Raw genomic sequence first — 13,200 nt, 5'->3', positions numbered from 1 at the left:
ACGGTCCTGGCTAATGTTCATCCTTCATGCAGCATCACAAGACCACTTTTAAAAGTACTTATATCAGCTGTCAAAATGTCCATTGGTCTCAAAAGTGACGTACATCTGCATGTCTTTTTTCTTTATTAATTGATGGTCTTGCTGTGGGAGTAAAATAAAGCAGCTCAGATTACAGAGCAGGGTGACACTTTGGATCAAACACTGGCAAGTACCACTACAGTTTATGGCAGCAATGTCAAGTGTAATTGGTGTGGCTGGTTGTAAAGTAGCAGTTGGAGAAATTGATACTAATTCTGTCAGGAGGATTACAAACTGAGTTTTTCAATCAGCTTTCACAACATAACAGACTATTCAATAGATTTAATGACAGTAAGAAGATGTTTTAAACTCAGAGCAGTGAATCACGAACAACATGAATATGACTAAAATTATATAATCATGCATAGATTTTGCCCAAAATCAATAGTTGGAAGTCTTGATAAAGCAAACCTCCCACAACTTGTGTCTGTACCTACAATAATTTTATTTCAGATCAGTAGTAAATCAATCATGTCTAAATGTTTGCTACAGTCCTTTTAGGGAGGTGATAACGCATCTTAACATCACTAATATGTAATCAGAACGTCATAGCCATTATTCATTAGCGAATGAGACATTCTAATCTTGATGAACACAGGTTCTATAACTGAAAGTACTGATTATCAAAGTAAAACTAAAGGTCACTTCTGTGAAAGACAGTGACTTTAACAAACAGAGAGAAGGAAAGAAGAAATAGGGGAAAAAAGAAACAAGCTGGAAATGTGTTGCTGGAAAAGCGCAGCAGGTCAGGCAGCATCCAGGGAACAGGAGAATCGACGTTTCGGGCATAAGCCCTTCTTCAGGAATGAGGAAAGTTTGTCCAGCAGGCTAAGATAAAAGGTAGGGAGGAGGGACTTGGGGGGGGCGTCGGAAATGTGATAGGTGGAAAGAGGTCAAGGTGAGGATGATAGGTCAGACTGGGGTGGGGGCGGAGAGGTCGGGAAGAAGATTGCAGGTTAGGAAGGCGGTGCTGAATTTGATGGATTTGACTGAGACAGGGTGGGGGGAGGGGAAATGAGGAAACTGGTGAAATCCGAGTTCATCCCTTGTGGTTGGAGGGAAAAAGAAACAAACCAATCAGTCCAACCTACCCATGTAACGCAACCCATCCATTCCAGGTGTCAATCTAGTAAATGTGCTCTGACTGCGCCCAATGCCAATCCTTAAAAATACACACCAAAGCTGCCTAACGGATCAAAGTTAAATGAACATAGTTGGTGGTGGGATTTATAGATAGGATGAACAAGTCATTGGAAAGAAATGCAGATAATTGAACTTTTGAGGAGAGTTAGGTGGAAGACTGATAATGGAAGCTCGGAGTTTAGAGGTTAGAGTTGTTTGGTGCAATAATATCCATGGAACACAAGGCTACCTAAAAACAGGGAGAAGACAGAAACAGTATGACATTACAAGTCAGTTGCATTTAAAGCTTAAAGCATTTCTAATGTACAAATAATCATTTTCAAATGCTTTTGCTTGTAATGAATCCTTATAAATGAGTGAAAATGACAATATTTTCTTACCTTGTGTCGTGTGAAACTTTGCAAAGTAATTTCCGCAGGCAATCCTGTATTATTTTGTTGTGTGTTTTTTTCCTGCAACCACGTCCTTAAGAAATCCATTCCTCATCCTCTCTTTTACTCAGCCATTACAATCGTGTGATTATATTCTTTATCCCCAGGGGAATTACAGGAAAATTATAGCATGTGCAAGTATTATCTTTTATGCAATACGAAACAGTGCGTAGGCAGACATTAGCAATATTCAATAACGCTGACAAGAAGAGACTATGACAGGCTCAAAGTCCATGTACGCACCCTAGTTATCCATCTCTACCATCCACAATGCCAACAGCAACACTTCACAGCAGGTTCACACTGTAATCTCCTCCTGTGGAGCTTAAACATCAAAAGTCAATTCTCAAGGGCTGTGAGATGGTGTCTGTACGTAGTTCAAATTTCAGAGCCTTACAGAGGAGCATTTTTAAACTAGCATTTAATCCATTGAAAAGCTGAGTAAATTAGTGGACAGAAATCAAACTAAGCCCTTGCTCTCAATTTACCATATTAGAATACACACAGCTCACTGTGTTACCACACAAAATATTAAAATCAATCAAAGTTGCATATTGCTTAATTCATTACCAGTTTAAAAACCAAATTGTTTCAGGTTTTGTTCTTTGAGTGAACAAAAGGACAGAAGCCAATGAGAAAAAAAATTTGGGAACACTCTGGATCATTTTAGTGCTTGGCGCAAGATGTCTTGTTTAGCACCATGCATAAGCACACCATGATAACTAACACATCACACTATAAAAATGGAACCAAATAAACAAAGAATAAAAATAAGTTGGAGCAAACAAATGAAAAAAAAATGAACAGAAACACAGTATATGGAATTTTATGGTAAACAAAAGAAGCAGAAGAGATAAGAGCCTCAAAACGAGAAAAACACACATCATCGAAACTAGGCATTTCGAAATTGAAAATCTCCTTCTGGTATTCTAAAATAACTCCCAACAACGAAAAGTATCATTTTGCGCAGCCATATCTTCTGTCCCCAGAAGATGTTTATTTTGTGCCATAAGAATCAGATTGCACAATATCAAGCCTCTGATAGTGTGGGTGGTGAGAACTTTCGAAGGCAGGGATAAGACTGAGAGGTTTTCTTTAATATCAACTAACATATTTACAATATTATGGATGGAACATAATAGAGATCTCAAAGCTTCATGGCAAAGTCCCAAAGTTCACATGAACAAAACAGCCAGAATATTTGCAGCAGGAGGAGATTAAGATCAGATTGACATAAAGAGAGATGGAGCAAGAGATGAAAGTCTGCTGCCAGAATAACTAGAGATGGGTCACACAAGTGCTTGAAGCACTGCGTAATCAAACAAGACCTTAAAGATTTTGGAGTAAGGTCCTACTGTAGCTTTTCATCATTAAAAAGTGGTTGCAGTCCACAAAATGGCATAATATATCCTGTTATTCCTAGACTGATAAAGTAGTTTTGGGATAACGCATGTTTTGGCAGTGCGATTTGGATACGACGTCGCTGAAGAATTAGGGCACGGGATTTTGGAGAATATTTACCTCAGTCGGCAATAGTGTAATTCTAGTGGGGATCAGTTCATGCACTTTGTCTGCGCACACGCACGTCGAAATTTCCACGCTGTTCTGGGCATGTGTCGACGTTCTTGCCATTCTGCGCACACTCTAGTGTCAGCACATGCATAACGTTTGTTCCAGTTTTTGTACCATTCTGCGTACGCGCCAATGTCAGCTGCCAACACAGCAGCTTTCTGTGAGAGGTATTGCAGCAAACATCTTTTTACATCTTTATAAATGTACTGTGTTAAATTTACTTTTGTTTTGTTAATCAGTATGATTTCAACTTTCATTCAGGATGTGCGATACTTTGCATTAGACTTTTGGGTGATTTTTGAGCGATAATGAGTGATGTTTGTTGCTGGTCTGCCCCAGCCTCACTTTTCCCATAGACCCCATTATTTCTATTAAGCGATTTTTTTGCTGGAACGCAACTACGGCATTATTGGAGAACCACCTGTATTCCAGGAGCTTCCAATTTCCAACAGTGTTGGAAAGAGGCGTGTGGGAGGCTCTCTTGTTGCTTGTATTCAACAGGACATAAAATTCATAAAGGATCCCCCAACAACACGTTCTAAACTCATGATCACTGTCAACTAGATGGATAAAGTCTGCTCGTCGGATGCTGCCTGAATTGCTGTGCTCTTCCAGCACCACTGATCCAGAATCTGGTTTCCAGCATCTGCAGTCATTGTTTTTACCTACCAGATACATGGGAACACCAACCCCCTGTAAATTCCTCTCCAAGCTACTCATCATCCGGACTTTAGCAACATATCACCGTTCCTTCAGTCTCACTGGGTCAAAATTCTGAAACTCCCTTCCCTTACACTATTGTGGGCGTACCCATGACAAACAGACTGCAGCGATTCAAGAAGGCAGCTCACCACCACATTCTCTAGGGAAGTCAGGGATTGGCAGTAAATGCTGGCTCAGCCCACAGCCCTTCAATGAATTAAAACAAAACCATTGTAGTGCACTCTGAAGCAAGGGTAAAATGCATTGTGTTTTGGTCTTACTAACATTCTGCTCACAAGTTTTAATTCAGGAAAGGATTGGCAAGGAGATCTTCACTTTCTACATTAATCAAAAGGTCCAGCACTGCTTATGATTAGATTGTACTCATTGGATAAGTACAAAAATATTTTGTGGTCTCTTGCCACAGCCATGAATGTTAATTTTCGACAGTTTATTTTTGCTCTCTTGGATCAGGTAGTTAGAGTCCCGATGAAGGGCTTGTGCCCGAAATGTCAATTCTCCTGCTCCGCAAATACTGCCTGACCTGCTGTGCTTTTCCAGCACCCCACTCTTGACTCTGATCTCCAGCATCTGCAGTCCTCACCTGCTCCCAGTTAGAGATCTCACCCAAAAGTCATTTTCTTCATTGGGCCCACTCTCCTCATTAGTCTGAGTGGGTCACAGATATTAGGTTATTTTCTCACAACTGATAACTCTTTCTTGCACATTGGTCTTCTTCATCAGGTAATAAAGATCTCCAACCACCATGCAAGGTAGTTTTTAGTTTGCAAGTGTTGGTTCCCTTATAACAGGGTGTGTATTACAATCACCCTTGGCTCCTATCAAGCTCTGGTGGCTTCCCCTACCTTGATAAAAGGTACCATTTCTTAATCTTCCCCTACACGGTCTCAACCGTCTTGATGGTTCTTGAACACTTCCTTACTATTATTTCCTTTACCTTGTCTGTCAAATGTCGCCCATCTCTATTTTCAGTATGAAGCTAAAGCCGCACCTAATTGCTTGATCTCGATGTTAATCTATCCCATTGAATAAGATTTTAAACACTTCATAAATGTCATTTAGTGCTCCAAGCCTCAGAAACAACTGATCACTTAACTTTCTTTCAATGGCACTATCACACATAACCATTTGTTTCAGTTTCAAAAACCACTGAGTAACTTGTGGGTGAAGCAAGACCTACTCCAATACCTGCAGCTTCCACCAGATCTTTACTCCAGGACATTAAATAATCCTCAAAATTAGACTTTTCTCATGATATTTTGTGCTCATCAACGTGAGCAATTTTAATGCTGGGAACTCAGTAAAGGTACAACACTTCTGCACTGTTTTGGAGGCATCAAGGTGTACAGGACAGAAACAGACCCTTTGATCCAACTTGTCGAGGTCGACTAAGTATCCTAAATGAATATCCTCCCATTTGCCAGCATTTCGCCCATATCCCTCTAAAACCTTCCTATTCATGTGCCCATCCAGATGCCTTTTAAATGTTGCAATTCGACTAGCCTCCACCATTTCCATTGGCAGCTCATTCCATCCATGCACCACCTTCTGCGTGAAAGTTTTGCACCTTTGGTCAATTTTAAATCTTTCCCCTCTCACCCTAAATCCTCTATATTTGGAATCCCCTACCCTGGGGATAAAAGACCTTGCCTGTTCACCTCATCCATGCCCCTCATAATCTTATAAACCTCTATTAGGTCACCCCTCAACCTCTGACAATCCAGAGAAAATAGCCTCAGCCTATTCTGCGTCTCCCTATTGCTAAAACCCTCCAACCCCGGCAACATCCTGGTAAATCTATACTGCACGCTTTCAAGTTTAGCAAAATCTTTCCCATAACAAGGAGACCACAATTGAGCGGGTCTGGTTAATCAGAAATCCAGAAAGTTCTCCCCTCAAGTCAGCATCATGACACATTTGCAAGTCTGAAACCAACCAAACTGCAGCTCCACCGAGTGAGATGCTCAGTCCCCAGAAGAACTGGGTTGTTATTGTAGAAAGTCACTTCATGTGCAACCGTCCCAACTCACCTCAGGCAAACAGCTCAAGCCTCTAAATCAAAAGTGGAACAATGAATAAAGGCAATTCTGATACACTTAGATGGTAAGATGAATTCAGCACTGAGAACCTACAGTTGAAGGTTACCTCGACCTCGACAAATAATTTTTCAGTGCTCCTACAAGACAGCAGAGGGTATTTGTGGTATTATAGTTTTGGATGCCGGACTTGCATGTAATATTCTCTCAATTGTTCATTTGCATTGAGCCATGGTATACTTCACAGTCATTCCTAATATTAATAAAATAGTCGGCCTGGAGCCACAAAACGTCCCCTAGATTGAGGACTAGCAGGATATGTACTACCTGTAGTAAGAATGGATGAGTCATACATTTGATTGGCTTCCAACTATCCTTTTAAGGTGACCAAAGTTTTAAAGAATGGCTTAAGTCAGCAGGAAAGAGAGTCTTGCCCATGGGTATGCTTAAAATGCAGGAGGATGGATTGCCGTTCCTTCTCTGGATTTATTACAAAATGTGTACTCAGCCAGGATCAAACAAGAACCACACACACCTAAATAATCCATCTTTTAATGTTTGAGAAGTATATGGTTTTCCACAGCTGTGTTTCTACAATAGTCCAGCGACAATCAACACACAACTGTAAGGTATAGCAAAAGGTGGATGAACCTACCTGGCTCACTCTTGCACGCTTACTACCTGTTGCCTGACTTCAAGGTTCCTGCTTGCTGTAACAAGAGCCTATTTTATTGTACTGAGTAGCAGAGTAGGCTCAACAGGATGCCATGCTCTACTGCTGCTCCAGCCTTGTGTTCCTGCGTTGAAACCATTCAGACTGTATGCAACAGACACTGTTTGATATGAATTGTGAATATTTATTGTAATTGTAACTGTAGTGACTGTAAGCACTATATTGAAAGAAACTAAATGACGATGACAAATTTGAAATGTTACATAAATCTTAGAAATCTTAAGTATTTAAAAACAAGATTGGCAGTTTATATGCGATGTGGCAAGGGATGAAAAAAAACACTAGAAAAACCGCTAGAGATGGTGGCGTAGTGTTAACGTCACTGAACCAGAAGCACATTCTTCTGGGGATTTGAGTTCAAATGCCACCACGGCAGATTATGAAATTTACATTCAACAATAATATGAAGTAAAAGGTTAGCCTAATGGTAACAAAACATCAATCTTGCTCACCAATTCTCTTGAGGGAAGGAAATCTCCAGGCCTCCGGCAACGTGGTTAACTCTGGTCATTTAGGAATGGGCAATAAATGCTGGCCTAGCCAGTGACATTGTCATCCCATAAATGAATAAATAAAAACATTGGGAGGGGGTCCAGAGTCAACAGTACAAAAAAAATTGAAATGAACTACTACAGCACATCGAAAGGAATGAAGATTTTTAAAAGATGAATTTGAACATCCGGTACTGAAATAGATACTTAGAAATAGGGAAACTCTCCAAGGTGAAACCACCAAATTTTGAACAATGCTGGACCTCAGATGTAATGCCAAAATATTTAAGGGAAATATTTTTGCTAGAAACTACTACCTGCATTTCCATTCCATTGTCCAAAGATGTCGCATACTGTTAATTAGCAGGCAAATTCTCAGATTTCAGCCATAGCAATCACTATAATCTAAGGCTGAAAATTTAGACTATGAAGAAATGCAAAACATACAGCTGCAGACATTTATTACATAGTAACTCCTAACCTTTGCAATCCAGAAAGTCGTAGAACATTACACCACAGTACAGGCCATTCAGCCCTCCATGTTGCACCAACTTGTGAAACCAATCTAAAACCCATTTTACCTACACTATTCCATTATGACTCTTTATTATTTTAGGCTGCACGGTGGCACAGTGGTTAGCACTGCTGCCTCACAGCACCAGGACCCGGATTCAATTCCCGCTTCGGGTGACTGTCTGTGTGGAGTTTGCACATTCTCCCCATGTCTGCGTGGGTTTCCTCCAGGTGCTCTGGTTTCCTCCCACAGTCCAAAGATGTGCAGGTCAGGTGAATTGGCCATGCTAAATTGCCGAGTGTTAGGTGAAGGGGTAAATGTAGGCGTATGGGTCTGGGTGAGTTGCTCTTCGGAGGGTCGGTGTGGACTTGTTGGGCCGAAGGGCCTGTTTCCACATAGTAAATAATCTAATTATCAGCCATGTTTATCCACCATTTAAATGGGCATCATGATGTGAACAAGCTGAACACAATAGACTTCTCAGGAATCTGAGCTATTATATGTTAGTTCATTTGGTTTCATCCATTTCTCATTAAATTATCCCTGACAGTTATGCTTATTATTCCACAACAGAAGTGCAAAAGGCATTTTAAGAAGTCAGCAGTGGCACATTTAAGAGTTAATAAAGTGCCTTCGATTCCAGGAATTTACATAATAGATTTTACATAGGCTCTGTCTAGTTCCTGCTGTCTGAGAGCTGATAGCTCTCTGCCTTTGTCTGTATTGCCAGTTAAATCTAAGTCTTTGTGTCTTTATCAGAGACAAAGCTTTAACTCTTTCCGGGAAGTTTAATCTTTGTAAAACAGCACTGAAGAGCACAACAGAAACAAAGCAACAAATGCAGAAGGAACTAAAGATATATCAGCCTCAGTAACACAAGATAACAAAGGCACCACAGTGGCATTGAGAGCAGTCGTAATACATTGCACCCTGGCAGTTATAAACAAGTGGCCAAATATATGTAGGAAGAGGTACGCATGAAATGAGCTTAGAAGTGAGAAATGAATGAACAGCAACAAGCAGATTGCTGTTGGATTATTAGATAATATCAGCATTCTACACAGGTTAATCCAGGTTACTTTTTCACAAGAATTAATTTCAGCTGTACTGCACACACCAGAAGGCTTTAAAAAGGCATCCCATGAGAAATCAGTACTGTCAACACCACCATCCTTCGATCAAAGCCTTTCAAACAAACGCATATCTCTTCCCCCCCCCCCCCCAACACAGACTGAAGCAGTGAGCCTTCCCCACAGGACCACCCTCCCCCAGTACATTCAGAGTTCCTTGCCTGACAAGGTTACGTGGTTCTGACCATCCATGAAGGCTGGTCACCAGGGCAAACACGTTGAGGCAGAGAGAATAACACAAGAAAATGAAACACTTCTGTGAGAGAGTGGGGGCCGAAAGCAGACCAGAACTCGGTCAAACAGCTGCTCACTCACATCAGGGCATCAAAAACAAAAGACAGCCGCAGCAAGCCAAAACAACAACAAAAAAAAGAACCTTCTCCCTTTTCGACCAAATACACAGGCAGCTCTGCTTTCAGCTCCCCCCAGCACCTCGGTCAGTCAGCACTCACCTGCGTCCCCAGAGGGAGGGGGCTTCACTACTTCCCAGCTCCCAGCACAAAGTGACAGCTGCCCTGAGTGAGAGAGAGAGAGAGGGGGAAGAGACAGAGAGCAATGTGGTTCCAGCTTCGCTCACTCCGCTCTCTGACCAGCTCATCCCACTGCGCAAGCGCTCCGGCACCCACAACAACTCAAAGAGACAGAGAAAGCCAAACAAAAGTTGAAAGAAAAACAGAGGACTGCTGGAGAAACTCTTCAGACTCAGAGTGGACACGAAACTTTAACTCTCTCTCTCTCTCTCTCTCTTTGCACAGATCTGCTGATTTCTCTTTGCTTTTGTTTCAGGTTTCCAGCAGTACTTTACCTTCTTTAAGCAAAAAAAAAGTTAAACTTTTGCCCAAACTTTGGGAGACCACGTGGGCCCCTGTTTTGAGTGTGTGTGAGATGGGGTGGTGGGACGGAGAGATTATCCTGGCGCCGACTGTTTGTAAACATTGGGATTCCAAAGAAACTATGGGCAACATTTGTTTCTGACTCCCTGGTGAAATAATCAACTCTCTGCACAGCTTTTCTTTGCCTCAGCCTGGTGAATAAATTGTCCCCCCCATCATAAATAAAACAGCAGTATGTCCATTCAGAGAAAATCTGGGAAATGTTTCACTTGAAGAAAGGAAGTGTTTGAACAAAATTTGAATATTTGAGTCGATGGCGAAAAGCTGATAGAATTTTTGTTATTTAGCCCCTTTGTGATAGTTGACATTAGTTGGAGGAATGTATGACATTCTTGAGCTTCTTGGGTTTTAGTTTGGAGGAGAATGTGCCTTAGTAATAGTAAAATTGAAATCTACCTGAGAATAAGGTCATAGAGTCATAGAAATGTACAGCATGGAAACAGACCCTTCAGTCCAACTCGTGTGCACTGACCAGATTTTCTGAATTAATCTAGTCCCATTTGCCAGCATTTTGCTCATATCCCTCTATACCCTTCCTATTCATATACCCATCCAGATGCCTTTTAAATGTTTTAATTCTACCAGCCTTCAATACATCCTCTGGCAGTTCATTCCATGCACGCACCACCCTCTGCATGAAAAAGCTGCCCCTTACGTCCCTTTTAAATCTTTCCCCTCTCATTTTAAACCTATTCCCTCTAGTTCTGGACTCCCCCACCCCAGAGAAAGACCTTTTCTGTTTACCCTGTCCATGCCCCTCATGATTTTATAATTTGGAGTGGCAGGTGTTGGACTGGGGTGTACAAAGTTAAAAATCACACAACACCAGGTTATAGTCCAACAGGTTTAATTGGAAGCAGGAGCTTTCAGAGTGCTGCTCCTTCACAACCACTTGATGTTGTGTGATTTTTAACCATGATTTTATAAACCTCTATAAAGTCACCACTCAGCCTCTGAAGCTCCACAAATGCAGAACCAGGTACGTTAATTTTGCTTGTTCACACTTTGGTGTGCAGATCAGAGTGGGGAATTGTTTTTTTTAGAAAAGTCTTTCTGCTTATTTCTCATAGGTACTTTCCCTAAAAGTTGCTAAAAATGCATCACAGAATTCTAAGTTGACATTACGTGAGATGTGATACAGTTCTATTTTGGTGCATTATTTTATGTCAGAGGTTCAATATAATGGCAAGTCTTTTGTGTTCTAATGCACTAAAGCATCTTTAAGTGAGTACTATGTGCATGAGAGAAGTGTTTGGCAAACACTTTATGCTTGAAAAGAAGTTTGTTTTTGTTAAAGTTGACATCTCAGTATAATGAGGAGATACCCCGTGGATAAGTATACCATGTGGTGTAGTAATAGAGTTGTGCAGATTCCATTTTAACCCCTTACAGCCCTGCTAAGCATCACTCATCATCGGCATAACTCATTTAGAGAGGGAATGAAGGCATAATAAGCAGGTCATTTCCAATCCAATATGTCACTATCAAAATTGCACACAAGTTAATATACTGATCACAAGTGTTGAATATTTATTTTATTAAATTACAAGGAAAGTGGTGTAAATACTGATTGTCCCTTTCCGTAGGACACATCTGCAGCCTTACAGAATGATAAGCAAGCTCAGGCAGGAGAAAGTACACTGACAAATTACCAGACAGCCTCTGAGTTGATAGTACAGTTTGAATTACTGCGTTAGTAGAGGAGATTTTTTATATATAAAAGAGACATCTGGAGGGAACATTTGAGGAGAAAGGCCATAATTTTTGTCATTAATTAAATAAATATGAAACAGAATATCTTAGAAGTGAAAATGTAGTGTCAATGCAATTTGTATCATCATATTGTTGTTTATTAACGTCTGGCAAAAGGATGACCAAATACTCCTTAATATGGAGGCTGTACACCTTTAGCATTTTTCTTGGTCTTTAAGATGATTCATGTGGTTTTATTGCATGTGTGACTGAATGCTTTCCCGGATATGCCCACACATCTGGGCAGTCACAGGAACACAGACATTGAAAGCATGTACACCCACTCAATCCACAGAAATGAACTGGGAATTTACCTGCATGCCTTTGCGTTTCATAAACACCACAAAATAATTGATCTAAATGGTCTTTTGGAGGATGTGCTTGATCATAATGTGGAGTAATTACTTCCACGATTTTCCCTGTGCTTTAACGTTAAACAATTTCTTATCTAACAAAGAATGGAAACGTGAATATTCCTGGAAAGAAGGGCATGTTGTCATAGTTTTTCACGTGTACTCATCAGGACCAATGCAAGAATGCCAGATTTCAAATGATGCAACTGATATCACTGGAGAAAAGGGTGCTGATTGGTTGGCAAGTCAACTCTTATTGGCCAAGGCTTTCCCATGGAGAAAGTAGCAGGGAATTAAAGGCTCCCCAGGCTTCTGGGTAATTCAAAAAAACATTCAAAGCTTGAACACCTTTTAGGTTGTAGAGAACAGAGCTATGCAAGAGAAGGTAAATGTACCACAAAAGTCATTAGACAACTATAATTTCACTTAACTGAGAAGAATTGTGGAGATTGAATAACCAATTAAAAAACACTGTGAAATGGAGTGGAAGGTCACATGTTTATGTCCACAGTTGCTCAAAACCACATTCTTGCCATAATTTTTTACTTTATTCTTTCGCAGGATTACTCATAGCTCGTAAGTTACTAATTCAATGCCTCTGTATGTGTAAACCATAAGTTAAGGGGTCAAACAATATAATTTGAAAGATCTGGAAGTTGTCACACTTGACCTGAGCTGTATTTCCCAAACACAATAAGCATGCTACTGCAGAAGATCTTATGTTTTGCATGTAAAAGTTAAATGAAAGCCCACAGCTGTAAATCACTGTTGCTAGTCCCAAGCTGTGCAGCTAGCAAATAAATACTGAATTAAATATTTACACTTGGTTATTGACTGTTTCAGTAAGTTTGCACACTTTCATTTCTGGGATCTTTCATCTGAGCATACAAAAATGTCAGCTAGGGAAAAGAAAACAAACAAGTTCATCTGTAATACTCCAGTCACAATGAACAGCCATTACTATATAAACACGAAAGAACTGCCGATGCTGTAAATGAGAAACAAAAACAGCACAGTGGCTCAGTGGCTAGCACTGCTGCCTCACAGTACCAGTGTTTTATTCCAGCCTTAGGCCAGTGTCTATGTGGAGTTTGCACATTCTCCCTGTGTCTGCGTGGGTTTCCTCCGGGTGCTCCGGTTTCCTCCCACAGTCCAAAGATGTGTAGGTCAGGTGAATTGGCCATGCTAAATTGACCATAGTGTTTAGGGATGTGTAGGTTAGGTGCATTAGTCAGGAGAAATGTAAAGTAATAGGGGAGGGGATTGGGTCTTAGAGGGTTACTCTTCGGAGGGGCGGTGTGGACTTGCTGGGCCTAATGGCCTGTTTCCACACTGTAGTGATTTTAATGAA

At 40.8% G+C, this 13,200-nt stretch overlaps 1 protein-coding gene across 6 annotated transcripts in view; it reads right to left on the bottom strand.

Annotated features, from left to right (window-relative positions):
• Positions 1-9,414, bottom strand: part of rin2b (Ras and Rab interactor 2b) — a 164,586-nt gene extending 155,172 nt beyond the window's left edge. For 4 of the 6 annotated variants that reach the window (XM_043696521.2, XM_043696520.2, XM_087991609.1 and 1 more), the window contains exon 1: positions 9,304-9,414. The gene's annotated coding sequence lies outside the window, so the exon portion shown is untranslated. Of the gene's footprint in view, positions 1-7,168; positions 7,262-9,303 lie in introns of those variants that run through there. The other 2 variants (XM_087991606.1, XM_087991605.1) reach the window with 2 other exon arrangements.
• Between the last annotated feature and the right edge of the window lie 3,786 nt (positions 9,415-13,200).

This window comes from Chiloscyllium plagiosum, unplaced genomic scaffold, assembly GCF_037043375.1.
Source record: "Chiloscyllium plagiosum isolate Xiang-an unplaced genomic scaffold, Cpla_swu_hap1 HiC_scaffold_10, whole genome shotgun sequence".
NCBI lineage: Eukaryota > Metazoa > Chordata > Chondrichthyes > Orectolobiformes > Hemiscylliidae > Chiloscyllium > Chiloscyllium plagiosum.
The sequence above is the reverse complement of the archived record's forward strand: the minus strand, read 5'-3'. Positions and strand labels throughout refer to the sequence as shown.